This window comes from Canis lupus, chromosome 8 (genome assembly GCF_011100685.1).
Source record: "Canis lupus familiaris isolate Mischka breed German Shepherd chromosome 8, alternate assembly UU_Cfam_GSD_1.0, whole genome shotgun sequence".
Lineage (NCBI taxonomy): Eukaryota > Metazoa > Chordata > Mammalia > Carnivora > Canidae > Canis > Canis lupus.
The window spans coordinates 45036155-45050785 of NC_049229.1; positions in this window are offsets into that span (position 1 = coordinate 45036155).

A 14631-nucleotide genomic window follows, 5' to 3' on the forward strand; every position below is an offset into this window, starting at 1 on the left:
TGCCATGGCGGACAAATGACTCAACATTTTAGAGGTATACTGAATGGAGACAATGATAACATGCCATAGAATTGTGGTAAAGACTGAAGATAATGTATAAAAAAGGATAATAAAGACAGGTAAAGACTGTGACTTCCCAGTGTCATTAAATTAATGCAAATTTTAAAGTTATGAGTTATTTTTCAGCTCATGGGCAAACATTTTAAGTTTGATAATGGACATTGTTGGCAAGGGTATGAGAAAGCAGGCACTTCACATATTGTTGGTGGGAGTATGAATTAGTATAATAGCTGTGAAAGGTGATTTGGCATTAAAGATCAATTTTTTAAATGCATATAATTTTTGAAATAGCAATTCCACTGTTCTGAATTTATCTTGTGAATATATTAATTTTAATTAGGATATTGGATTGATTTCTATAGTACCCAAAGTAACAGTGGTTTGAACACAATAGAGATATATTTCTTTCTGGAACATCACAGCACAGATTAATTAATCTAGGGCTGAGTGGTGTGTGTGTGTGTGTTGAGGGGGATGATTCCATGGCACTGGGGGACTAGATTCCATGTTTCTTTGCTCTTCCCCACATGGTGGAAGACAGCTAGCTCCCTACCATAGCCACATTCCATCTAGGACCAATCAGGAAAGGGATGAGGGGGCACATCTTTTTCCTTTAGGGCAACAATCCCAAAGTTGCACACATCACTGCTGCTATATCGTGTTGACTAGGACTTAGTCATATGTCTATACCTAAATGCAGGCATGCCGGGAAATGTCATCTCTATTCTGGGCAGCCATGTGTCTACTAAAATTCAGAGACTCTATATCAGAGGGTTTTGGTTAACAGAGACCATTGAGCAATCTCCAATAGAACACTCTTGCACACAGAGTAAGGGTATTCACTGCAGCATCTTTATAATGGGAAACCCCCTAGCAACAATCTGAATGACATTTACAAGTACAAGGCTGACTAAATAGAGGATAATACATTTGTTCCATGGAATACTATGCAGTAGTCAAAATGAAGGTGGTCGATGTTTATCTGCTAATAAGATGTGTATCTGCTTGGCATGCTAAAAAGAGGCAGACACATAGGAGGTGGGCTTCCAAAGGCAATTAGCCTTTTCCTAGGCAGACTTAATGATCAGTCCCAATCCTTTACCCCTCCCCTGCATCCAGACCCTTGCCATAGCCTTAACATAGGCAAAGCATGCCCCTTGGCAATGACTTTGGCCAAGGAGGTGGATTGAATTAGTGATGTGAAGTTCTGAGCCTGAGAGGCTTCATATGCCTCTACTTGTCCTCTTGCATAGGTAACTGCCACCCCTTTAGCCCAGGCCCCAGGCCGAACACAGGGTGGGGCAGAGTGGCCCACAGAACTGCAGTGTGGAGTGGAGTCATGCCAGCTGAGCTCAGCCTGGATAGCCAGAGGCGTCCAGCCAACCCACAGATCCAGGATAATGAGTGATTGTTATTTTATGCCAGTGAGTGTGAACTAGTTTGTCATGTGGCAAAGTGAAACATAGTCCCATCCTGGCCTCCAAGTTCTGTTCTGTAGGCTGATCCAAGAGGCCACTGGAGCACTCTCATGCTCTCTGAAGCTTGCCTTTCCTCCCTGCAGAACAGACTTTTCCAAATTTTTCCTTTTTCAGCTATGGATTTTTATTTTAAAGAAAAATTCTTAAGTATCCTCATGTGTATATAATTGGTGAGACTTGGTTTACCAGTTTGTGGTACAATTTGATATATACATATATATCACTCACATGCCTCCTTGCAGAAAGTCCAACACCCTTCTCTTGAGGCCTTGAATTGTCCTTTATACAAAGGGCTCAGCCCAAAGGGCTCACCTCCTTCCAAATGTCAGGCAGAGAGAAGCCAGGGTGGCATGTCACTAGCAGTACCAAGGTCTCCATTTTCATTGCCTCTGTTGCTACCACATGATATCTTAATGAAAACTAGCCCCATAAGGCCCAATGTGACCTGGCCCCTGCCCCGCTGGAATGACAATCTGGCCCATATCCTAAGCATGGCTATCATGGCAATGTTTACAAGTCTGAGGGGGTTTCTAGCCCAAGCTGCACTTCCCGAGATAAACAATACCAACCTCACTGAGGCACAGACTGAACTCTCCAGCAAGCTCTTCCTTCTGAGGCATCTCCCCTTGGGGTCTCTGGTTCCTTTTGTTGACATTGGACCTGGGGAGGCAGCATCTTAATCTATCAGGAAGTTCTAATACCATTAGTGGTATCAATTTCCATTCTTTTGTCTCTCATAATTCATAGAATCCTTGGTTTCCAACTGGGCAATGATGTTCAAAAGTCAAGAGCATGACTTTCTTACAAATATAGGATGAACACAAGTCAAAAATTTTATTTAATTCAGCTATTAATGAGGCAAACAGTAAAACAGGCTGGTTCAAAGAGCAATGGCGGCATTGGGGGCTACATAATCCTATAAAACAAAGAATATTGGATACATAGGTTAGATACAAAAGTGCTTTGTGTCCTACAGGACAATGAACCCTAACCTTTGAGGTTGTCTTTTCTACCAGACAGGAACCATTTGCATCCACACAGCTCTACGAGCTAACAGCTAATTTCACAAAGTCTGAGCCCTTAACCAATAGTCAATTGTGTAGTCAAACAAATGGACACATTCTCTGGGAAGGTGAGTAATCCTTGGGGAAACCTGTTCAGCAATATTTCAGCATGACATTGAAAGGACACGCAGATACCCTCTTGACCTCGTTTCCAGGCTCTAGATAGCTTTTCTGAACACTTGTCAGGTAAGCTTCATGGCCAAAGCAGCTGGTCGAGGGCACAGCTTCGTGGTGGCCATGGTTCTCTGGACAGATTCTTCTCTGTCAGGCAGGGGAGGGAGAGGTTGCTGAAAGTGGACGTAGAATGCCAATGAGAAATGGCCAAATTTTCCCATTCTGTCAACAAGCTCCAGAGCTTTGAGCAAAAGATCAGGCCCTGATTAACTGGCTAGTCGGCCTGCCTATCTGTGTCCTGTGCAATCACAGTCGTCCGATGACAGGGTGTGGATGAGTATGTTCCTTGTCTGAACCCCTACACTGCTCTGGACTTTCCTCAGGGCCCCTCTCTGTCACTGCTAAAATGCCCCAGAGTGTATTTTAGAATGCCCAAATATGCTAGCTTTTGAAAAGTATTTGCTTTTTTTGTGTGTGGCTTCCTGCAGCCCCTACAGTATCTACAGTGACCTACCACATAGTAAATGCTTCATGTACACAATTAGCCACCTATCTCTGTGCCTCATCAGATGTGGTCATAGGTCTTAGAGCTCAGGCCCCACTTGTTCAGCTCCAAGCTACTCTCTGTGGCTTCCCCCGACCCAAGGCCAGACCCTCTTCTATGCTCACCCTCACCCTACCCAGCCTTTGAGACTCAATTCTGATGCCGCATCCTTCAAGCGGGGGAGTTTGTCTCCCTGCTCACAATGATTCCCCCTTTCCCATGCAGCTTTTCTCTGTACTGGGGCCCCTCATCCAGCTGTGTGTCACAAGTCATTCACATTTTACACTGCCCGGGTAGTGGGCTTCCAGAGTCGGGACCAGGTCTCAATCACCTTGATGTTCGGCAGCAGCACTTTGCACCTAGTGATGCTAACAAATGTTCTCTGACGCAGAGAATAGCCATGTGAGGTCAGGGCTGGCTGTTTCTGGCTTTGGCAGCAAATTCTTTCTTATTCTTGTTGGCAGTGTTCCAGGGCTCATCGATCACCTGCAGGATTCCGGCCTCTGAGGTGCCGAGCAGGAGACACACGGCGCCTGTCCTCTGCCACACTAAGGGTGTCCATGGCAAGCAGCTGATAACTGCAGCAGGTCCCCTCGTGCTTCATCAGCAGCTCATCGCTTTCTCCACTGGGGGAGGAGGGAGGCCGCTGCCGCCTTTGCTGTTGTCCTAGCCTGCAGCCCACTCAGGCCGTGGAGCCGGACCTGATGCAGAGGCAAGCGCCCCTCGGCTTATGCCCAGAAAGCCCAGCGGCTCCCGGGAGCTCCTGCTAGGAAAAGGCCTCCCCGTCCCTGGCGGTTGTCGGATGCTCCAGGGGAAGCATCTGGGGCTTTGCAGCTCAGGCAGTGAAGCTCTAGGGGCAAGGCACTCAACGTGTGGTGCGTGGTGCGGGGCCTGCAGCGTGCCTAGCACCTGAGCTCATGAGAGCCGCAGGCTCTAGGGCGCGCCCCGCACCTTCTGCATCGGGACCTGCATTTAGGGAGATGCCCTGAGCCGTGCATATGCACAGCGTGGGAGAGGAGCAACGCTCTAGTTAATCCAGGCTCCTCCGCACGAGATCAGCCGCACTGCTCAGGCCCAGGGTCTGAGCTCGGAGCACCTGCAACGGACACCCTGATAATTCAGCCAGGGGTGCTCGAAGGAGGGGTCACTGGGGGTCAGTGAGAGACCGGAAATGCTCAAATGCAGACTTGTTTTTTACACACATGAGTGACAGGTGCAGAGCAGGAATCAATACCTCTGCTCTATTAATAGCTGAGCTGTAACAACCCAGTAATGTCTTTGTAGAGGGGGTGGAGGCTGGGTGGGAGGCTGAAGCCCGGGGCTCTTACCCCACTCCTCGCTCTGGGGGTCAGGCTGCCAGGCTGCCAGCACAATGAAGCTGAGGACAGAGCTGGGTGCCAGGGCCCGCCAGGGCTGCCCCGTAGGCCGCGGGCCCTCCAGGCCACCCGGGGCAGAGGCAGAGCCTGTGGGGCCGCGAGGATGGTGACTGGGGTTCGGTGAGCTCCCCGCCCGCAGACGGAGGGTGTGGGGCGCAAGAGCCCAGCCCAGCTGACCATGAACGACGGCGGACTCTGTGCCTGCAGCAGTCCCCGGTGGACATCTTGTCCTTATCTGCTCAAATGTCCATAAACACTTTCTTTGAGATGCTTTCATTTTTTTAAACTGCTTTATTGTGGTATAATTTACATACCATAAAATCCACCCATTTTAAGTGCACCATTCAATGATTGTTAGTATATTTACAGAGTGGTGCCGCGTCCCCACAATCTAATTTCAGAATGTTCCCATTACCCCCAAAAGGAACCTCGCGCCCCCTTGCAGTCACTCCCCGTTCCCGGTCCCACCCCACCGGCAGCCACCAATCCACCTCCTGTCTCTCTAGCTTATTTTCCTAAGTGTCCAGAAAATGGGGAGTTCCAGCACTTTCCTGATCCAGCCCTCCCAGTTACCCTCCCACGGCTCCTGGGCTGCTGTTTTCCCCTGCCAGGGGCAAGGAATGATGTAGAAACACACACAGTAGGCATATAGTAAGTATTTTAGAATGAAAACAAATTTGCTACCATTTTTGGGGGATTTGTATTTTGTAAGAGGAAGGGGGAGGACCTCAAAGGAATGAGGCCTTACTGGGGATGTTCAGACGCTGAGGCCCTCAGGAGCTCGCACCCCGAGCGGTACTGCGGGGTTCCTGGAGAATCGGGGCGTGGCATCTCCTAGAACGAGATGCTCCCTGTTGGTGAGTCCAGTTGTCAGAGCCCGAAACGTTGCAGCCAGCACCGACCTTGGACGCCAGGCAGGGGGAATAGCAGGAGCTCCTGGCCTGCCCTTATTCCTGGTGTCACCTATTACTCTAGCTCCCCCCGTGTTTTTGCAGCTGAGCGCCTGTCCTATCTCCCCAGCCTCCGGGCCCTCAACTCTGGACATTTGTTGTTCTCATTGCCTCCAGCCCTTTCTGGAACCAGAAACCTCCCTCCTTAGGGAACAGTCACCTCCCTAGAACACTCATTAATTGTCTTTCTGCCTCCAGCTCAACCCCTGCTCTGGGATGCTGGGGCTGGGACGCCACGGACACTACTATGCTACCTGCAAAACTTCCTTACTTGGCTCTGCAGAGAGGGGACTTTGGAGGGTCCCTCAGAGGCAGGAGTGAGTGGAGGAATGTGCCCTTGCTTACGGTGTTCTGGCTATAGTAGTTGCTTTCTCCTTCTCTCAGCTTTATTGAGATACAACAGACATAGTGTATAAACTTAAGGTCTGCACTGATTTGATACACTTATTGTTGCAGAGTGATGAGCACCAGAGGGTTGGCTAGCACCTGCATCATACTTGCTTTTCTTGGGATGTAATTCACAAACCATAAAACTCCCCCTCTTAAGTGTTGCATATTGGCAGTCGTGCAACCATCACTACAATCTTCTCTTATAACATGTTGGTCAGCCCAGAAAGAAACCCCAAGAGCAGTCACTCCCCATCCCCACCCCCACCCAAAGCAACCACCAATCTCCTTTCCGTTTCTATAATATCTGCCCTTTCTGGATGTCTCATAAAAGCAGAAGCACACAATCTGTCCCCTTGTGGCTGGCTTCTTTCACTCTGTGAAATGTTGCTAAGATTGATTCAGTGTCTTTCATCCCTTTTAATTATCAAATAGTACTCCATTCTGTGGACGTACCACATTCTGTTGACCAATCAGCATGCATGCCGGTAGGAGCAGCTAAATCCAGTTAACACTTTTCCAGCCCACCTTATTTCATTCCCCTCAGAGATGCCAACCAGCTGGCGTGCTCCTTCCCCAAAACCCTGGGCCTCTGCACCCATGGGGTCCTTTCTTTAAACTTCTGAGTTTTAATAATTCCAGCGTCTTCCCCCTGTCTCCAGACCCAGGGTTAGTAATTGTTTCAGGTAGTAGCTAACTCTGTGATCCAGGTGAAGTCTCTTCTTAGCTTTCCAATTACTCAGTGAACAACTTTACACAGAAGTAGAAGTTCTTTATAGACATTTCTGACAGCTGTGGCTTCTGTCTCTTGACCACCATGATTCCAACATGTGGTCTAAATGGGAGCAAACACTTCTGAGGGCCCTGCCTCCTTGGTTCCTACCATCTGGAGATCAGCATGTTGGTCTAGGTAGGCTAGTCAGCGGTCTTCCCTGTGATCTTTGTAACTGAAGCCTAGAGGAGGAAGGTGAGAGGCGCTTGGCTCCTCTCTCTGGGGAAGTGCAGTGATGGTAGGCCTGGGGGCTCCCTGTGGCTGGAGAAAGCAGGCCTGAGAAGACAGGCAGCAAGCAGGAGATGGAGGGGTGGTGACAGATTCAAGAAATCCATGGAAAGTGCCTCCCGGCAACCCTGGAGTCCTGGTTCCAGCAGGTGATCCGTGGAGCGGCCCTGATTGTGCTTTCCTGGGCCTGACTGTGTGAGCTCATTTCTTTCTACCAAATGTCACATCCTATCCTGGTGCCCCTAACCTAGCTGAGTTAGATTTCCATGGCTTGCAACCCCAAGTTTGCAAGGTCACACACAGACTATTGGGTTTCTTCCCTCTGGGTCTGTTGCTCCATGACCTAGATTTCTGCAGTGTCAATCGACTGCCCACTGGAATCTTCACCAATCTTTCTGGTCTATGTCTGGGTGATAGCGCCCCTTTGGGGCAAGGATGGAGTCAGAACTGCAGGGATTTATGTCCTGGAGTGACCCATGCTACCTAGCGGGTATGGGCAACCTCTCTGCATGCAGGTTTCTGGCACAGGGAGGGGGCTGGCATAAGGGATCTCATCCTCAGTAAGGAATTAAATTAGAGCACAAGACCAAGAGCCTCTGCCCAGGCTCCATTTTTAATCAAGAGGCAGTGTGCACCCTGCAGGGGGAGCCGGTGCCATCCAGCTCTGGAAGTGGTGTAGGGGGATCTCCTCTGTCTGGGGGTGTTGATATTCACACCTTCACTCCGACTAGGTGCAAATCAACAGGCCTGGTCCTGGCTGTGATTTGTGCATCAGCAGGCACCGCTACCCCCACCCATCCACTGAGCTACAGGTTTTTACAGAAATGCAGATTAGGCGGCCCTAATGTGCTAAAACGGGATGGCCCTTTTTGGAAGGTCGGCAGCTCTCCAGAGTTGCTGCTAAGGTGCTGTGGCTAGAACTGGGAATTAGAGTCATAATTCACATATTCATATACTCTCCGGTGTGTTTCTTCCCCTGGTTTCCATCCTCCCTAGTACCTAATAATAACCGAGCTGCCATTTGTTGAGCACTTGCCATCTGCCAGGCACTGTGCTAAGCACTTTCCATGCGCTACCACAGTTCATCTTCACAACCCTCTGAGGTAGATAATACTTTTTAAATAAATTTTTAATTTTAGAACAGTTCTAGATTTACAGAAATATTACAGAGAAAATTCAGAGTTCTTGTCTATGCCATGCCCCATGTCCACTATTATTAACATTTTACACTGGTATGCTACATGGGTCACAATGAATAATTCAATATTGATACTTACTAGTAACTAAAGTTGGTACCTTATTCAGATTTTGTTCAGTTTTTTTTTTTTAAGATTTATTTATTTATTTTAGAGAGAAAAAGAGCATGAGCAGGAGGGGCAGAGGGAGACAGAGAGAATCTCAAGCAGACTCCCTGTAGAGCATGGAGCTGGACTCTGGGCTCAATCTCATGACCCTGAGATCACGACCTGACCTGAAACCAAGAATTGGATGCTTAACTGAGCCATCCTGGCACCCCCTCACTTTTCATATAATGCCCTTTTTCTGTTTAAGGATCCTGTCTAGAGTATCACATTACACTTAGGTTCCTGTTGCCCATGATAGCTTCTTACGATAGCTTCCTTGTTTCTGATGACCTTGACAATTTTGAGGAGTACTGTTCAGGAATTTTGTAGATTGTCTCTCCATTGGAATTTGATGTTCTTCTTGTGATTAGACCAGCCTTGATGTGTTTCAGGAGGAAGACGGAAGTAACGTGCTCTTCTCATAGTATTCAAGGGTTAATATGATGGATTGCTGGTGGTGTTACTCTTGGTCACCTGGCTTCAGGTAGGGCTTATCAGATTTCTCCCCTGTAGTTACACTTTTCCCCTCTTTCCATTACAGTCCTCTTCGGAAGGAAGTCACTATGCATAGCCCACACCTCCTTGAGGGCAGAGCAACTATATAAATTATTTGGAAATCTTCTGCATGGAAAACTTGTCTCTTCTTACCCATTTATTTATCTAATCATTTCTTTATATCAATATGGACTAATGGAAATTTTGTACTTTGGGTTATAATCTGATATTATCTTATTTATTTTGTTGCTCAAATGGTTCTAGCTTTGGTCACTGGGAGTTCTTTTGGTTCTCTCCTGTGTCCCTATGACAGCCCCAGGCCCCACCCCATCACTGTCACCGTCACTGTCACCGTGAGCTGGCTGGTTCTCTGTTTTGCCTTTTTCAGCACTTCCTTCCTTCCTGGCACTACCAGGTGCTCCAGGCTTCAGGTGTATTTCCTGCCCCAACCCTAGAATCCACTATTCCTCCTGGGATCCCTGGTTCCTTTTATTGGAAAATATGAATTAGATAACATTTTATCATTTTCAGCAAGAGAAGGAAGCTGCTGCTTGGAGAAATTAAATAATTTGCCCAGAGTCGCGTGGCTTCTTTACTCCTAACTCTGCTCATTTCATTAGAAGGCGTCATCTGATTCCCGTTCCTTGTAACTTGTCAAGCATTGCACCCAGATGGGCTGTGGTTACTGTTATTGCTGCCTCATTTCTTTTCTTTTTTCTTTTTTTTTTTCCAAAGGAAAGTCTCTATGTGTGGTACATGCCATGTGCAGCAAGCAGCCAACTCAAACGGGAACTCTTCCAGCCTCTTTAGTTCATCCCCAGCTAGGCCCAAGGCGCACACAAGTGCTGAGTCAGGAGGTTCTCGGAGAGTCTCTGCCAGGTCCCCACAGCCTCAGAGCAAGAGTGGGTCAGCCGTACCTGCCATCAGGCCTGGGCTGCCATCAGCAAACCCCTGCTGGGGACATAAGTGGGACTAACATTGGAAATTGCCAGAACACTGAGGCTCTTCACCTAGAACAGGTGCTGGGTTTTTTGGTACCACAGCAGAGGACCTGTGTGGGGTGGGCAGGGATGGCTCCTGTGAAGACATTTGGAGCCCAGGACCCCGGCCTGGCTGCTGAGATCAAACTCACCGCGGACAAGGGGGTATTGGGTGGGTGGCACCATAGGGGATTTTGTCCTTTCTCTGTTCCTCAAACTGTCTGCAGAACGGTACCATCTTTACCTTCATACTGAGGGAGAAACCCCAAAAAAGAGCAGTATGGATGCATCACACATAAGGGAGTCAGACTAGTTTTCACGTGCAGTTTGGGCAAGAGGAGGGAGTTGGGAGGGCCGGGATGGAGGGGCTGGTGGTGTGCAGCAGAGGCAGCCTCTCTCTGCAGGCGCATGCTGAGTAGTTCACTCACTCCCCAAGCAAGAGGCTCCAACTCCAATTAGCGGCACAGTGGGGTGCAGCAGGGTCTGCAGGGACATGTCCCCGGGTGGGGATAGGGGCCAGGCCCTCTGCTTGGCAGCCTCCGCCCTCTGGCTGGCAGCACATCTCTTCCCCTTTGGAAATGCGGCCGCCTCCTCAGCTGCCGTTTCTGCTGCCCACCCAGGGCTGCCCCAGGACCCTGTCCTGCATGTGTGAGGCTGGGAGGCACGAGCAGCACAGGGATCCAGCCGGGGCCCCACTTTTGCCCACTCCCCATCCTTTCTAAGGCTCCAGGAAGGCCTGAGCAGGCCATTAAGGCCTTCCTTCGACAAACATTTGCTAAGAGTTAGGTGCGAATGCTTCTTCCTTTCCAAATTACACAGGAATGAGGCTGACTAAAATGAGTGCTTCCCAGGGGTGCTTGGAATAGGCCTCCACATCTTTGAGTTTGGCCTCTATGGTGGTCCCTGTTGCTCCCGCCCCAGCTCTCATCCTATTACGTTGCACCAGAAGACAGCATCTGTGGGGCTGGGGATTACAGAGCCATGCAGCTCTATTCTCGAGCACTGTGTAGTGCCAGTTGCCACCTTCCTGGTGTCCTGTATCAGCATGCCACTTGGATGCAGATGAGACAGTGAGGTGTCTTGGGGACAGAGACTGGCACAAAATCTAAGCTAGATGAGGAGTGGGTTAGGAGTGGGGGGGATATGTAGGTTCCTCAGATGTCAGAGTAGGAGTGGCCTTTAGGGGGAGGCATTGAGTATATAGCATCCTCACATTACAGAGCAGCTCACCTGCCTTCCCAGAGCTAGTCAGCAGTGCAGGTGGAACCAGAGCCCAGTGAGAGTCTTCTTAGCAGGGGGAAGCTCACACATAAACACACCAGTGAACAAGCATTTGGGGACATAAAAAAATCCTTGTCTGGAGCCCTCGTTGGTCATCTCCTCAGGGAAGGTGTCTCAAAGCTTGCAACTTATCATTCCTGTTGTCACATGATTTTAGAGATGGCACCATACTCCTCTCCTCCATGGAAATAATCAGTTTTAAATTTTAAATCTTTAGCGTAATGATTTGATGGTATTTGATGACAAGGGCCAAGAGAGGGGACTGTGTTTGTGTTTGCTCATCGCTGCACATGGCATGTACAGAGGTAAGACTTCTCAGTGGTTAATAAAACTCAGGCTCAGCCTCTCCTCTATGCAGCCCCTGTAAGGCTGGTAGTCATAGAATGTTCTAGTGGCTGCAATGAGGGAAGCATTCCTATATGAGCATGATGGGTCGTTTGCCAAAAAAAAAAAAAAAAGGCAAAAGACCTCAGGATGAAGGACCTAAATGTCTAAGACATCAATAACGTGTCGCGATTTCTCTTTCCACATTTTGGAAGTCCATCATTAAGAAAATACCCACGACACGGCAAGCTTGCCAACATTGTAAACTGTTGCTTTCTGATTGTTGACGGTTTGCTTTGATGTGTCTCAAACTCCTTTCCCAAAATATCATTTTAGTGAAAACTTTTAGAATCGGCTTATACTTTTTGTTTTGTTATTCCCAATGACACACTCCTAGGAGAGGCTCATGCCTATACTTCCTAACACCCTTCCCCTTCTTCCTGAAAACACCATTTAAGGCAGAGGTGGCCAGCTCCCTGGAAGCCCTGCTCAGAGATCAGCCCAACATGCTTCCAGGGAGCTAGTTTTTCCAAGAACAGCAATCCCAACCAGTCACCATTTATCAAGTGTCCTCAGCCTGTACCCAGGCACCAGTTCACCCAGTGTTGAGCCAGGCCACGTCCAGAGGGGTCTTGGCATCCTGAGACCTACGCCCATGGGGAGGCAGGTAGGTACCGAGTTTGGTGAGAAGCACGAGCTTTGCCTTCCAAAGACTTGGCCGTGGCCAACACCGAGGGTGGTGGAAGGCACAATGCATAGATGCTCTTGGAAATCTGTAAAGAGAGTGCTAAGAGGGGAGTCATGCGGAGTCAAGGAGGCCCTGGAAGAAGGTGGCATTTGAGAAAGTGGAGGCAGGGGCGGCTAAGAGATTTTGACAGGCAGAAATGATGGTAAGGACATGTCTGTCCACTTATCTGTGTCCTGGGAGGAGTATGAGGAAAGCCAGCAACCCTAACTGCTCCAGTGGAAGGTCCTGAGGGGCCCTCTTGACACTCTGACTCCCGTTGGCAGCCTGGATCTGTGTGATGATTCATCACATCCATCTTTGGGAACAGTGACTAGTTAGGCTAATCAGTTATGAAGCTGCCAGCATCCAGCTGGGATTGAAAAGCAACCCCGGAGAAGCCCTTGGAAGCCCAGGGAGATGAGCTTTATGAAATCTGTGCCACCTGTAGGTCACCGGGCTGACCCTGCTCCCACACAGTGGCTTCGTGGGAAAATGGTCCTTGCCAGAGCTGCTGACAACATTTTTATCAGGGCTAATACTTCAACTGTCAGGCTGGGTTTTTTTTTTTTTTTTTAAGATTTATTTTTGTTAAAATCTAGATGAAAAAAAAATAAAAAAATAAAATCTAGATGAATCAGTCTGGGGCAGCACTGTCCAATAGAACTTCCGTAATGATGCTGTAATCTGGTCTGTTTAGCATGACAGCCACTCGTCACGTGTAGCTGTTCAGCACCTGAAATGTGACCAAGGTGACCGAGAAACTGAATTTTTCATTTCACTTAATTTCAATTCATTAAAATTTAATTGGCCCCAAGTGGCTAGTAGCTCCTGTATCAGAGAGTGCAAGGCTGGCGGATCTTGGATCAAAATAAAGAATTGCACAAATTTGGGAGCATAAAAGCAATTCTTCAAATCTTACGTGACATTTCTAGGACCCCGGTCCTATAGAGCAGGGAAATCTTATAGGGTGTTTTGAAAGGGGGCAAGCAAACAAGTATTCTCCTCTCCAGCCAATAGGTGAGGTGTTCTGTAAATGCTGTTGGTTATCAGAGTGTTCCTTTGCAACCCCCTCAGAAGCTTTCTGGGTGGAATCTGAACCTGACCCCTGTACTCAGAGGGCGGGGAGAGATGGAAAGAAGAGGAAAGTCACCCCAGGTGAGTCGAAGGCTGTATTAATAAGCAAAAGGAATTACATAATGAGGCTTGGCTTGGACTGCACCAAGGTGAGGTGATCCCTGCACATACCAAGCCTTAAAAGTTCATATTGGGGCCGCCAGTGGGTGCAATCATGTAGACCATGCAGGTGTTCTCGATGCATCATCATCTCAAGGCCGTGTCCTTGGAGCAGCTGCTGGGATCAGAGAAGGCATGTGGAACCCGCATTCTATGGACAATGGGGAGGGATGAGGAGCCTCGAAGTGCCTGGGTTCAGCCCACAGGTCAACTGGTGGTCATGTCCTTTCAACAACCTTCCCCAACACAGATGTAGGGGTGACCAGTGAGTTTGAGTGTGGAAAGTATGGAATGGAAGAAAAAAGTAGTATACTCCTAAGACCAGGAACTAAAAATTTCAAGATGTTTGTTTGGTTTTCTTTTTGTCAGCATCCAAAAGGCAACTATTTTTTCCCTTTGATCAGAGACCATCATTTTATTTTATATTTCTTTTCTTTAGGAGTAAAATTTCTTTGAGTGCCTACTATGTGTCATACACCTTACATATGTGATCTTTTATCCTCACATCAACACCCCAAGTTAGGTATGACTGAGGGATTGCATTTGAGAAAACAGAAGCTAAGAGAAGTGAAACAGTCTCATGAGAGGTAGTGTTCCAAGTTACGTTTGTTGTGTTCTGAGCCCATTGTTCCGAATGTGAGAGAGTAACACCCCAGGCAGCTGCGGGTACAGAAAGGAGCTTGACTTGGACTCCATATAATGATCATAAGATCATCAGTTATCAGAGTTGGAAGAGGACTCAGAGATGCCCGGTCAGAATACCTATTTCACAGATGAGCCTCAGAAGCCAGTAGTAACTATCTTACCAACCAGCAAGTTGGCACCCATCTCGAAAAGAGATGAGATGGAGCAGTAATGTGTAATAATTTATGTTAAATCTACCATTTGGTGAAGTTCCAGGATGGAGTTACAGTCAACTGTGCAACCCAATGTAATTCTAAAAATACTCATTTACTTGTAGTTTTCTGACCTAATAGAAACTATGGCTCCTAGCTTCTATGTTCTCTCTTTGAAAGCCTTGGGAACTCCCCAACTACCTCCAGACCCTCCTAATTCTACTTCTATTTTTTTTTTTTACCTCTCCTATCAGACTTCTATGATGTGCATTGACACACTTTCCCAATAAATTTTTCCCTCCCTCTCCCCATCTCTTTATTTCACTCCTCTTTGCCTGTTACATGGTTTTCCTTGCCCGAGAAAACAATCTTGTCTGGGCAGTTTCTTTCTTTGGAGGGTGGGGGTGGGGGGCCAGGAGAAGAAGAGGGAAAGAAAACT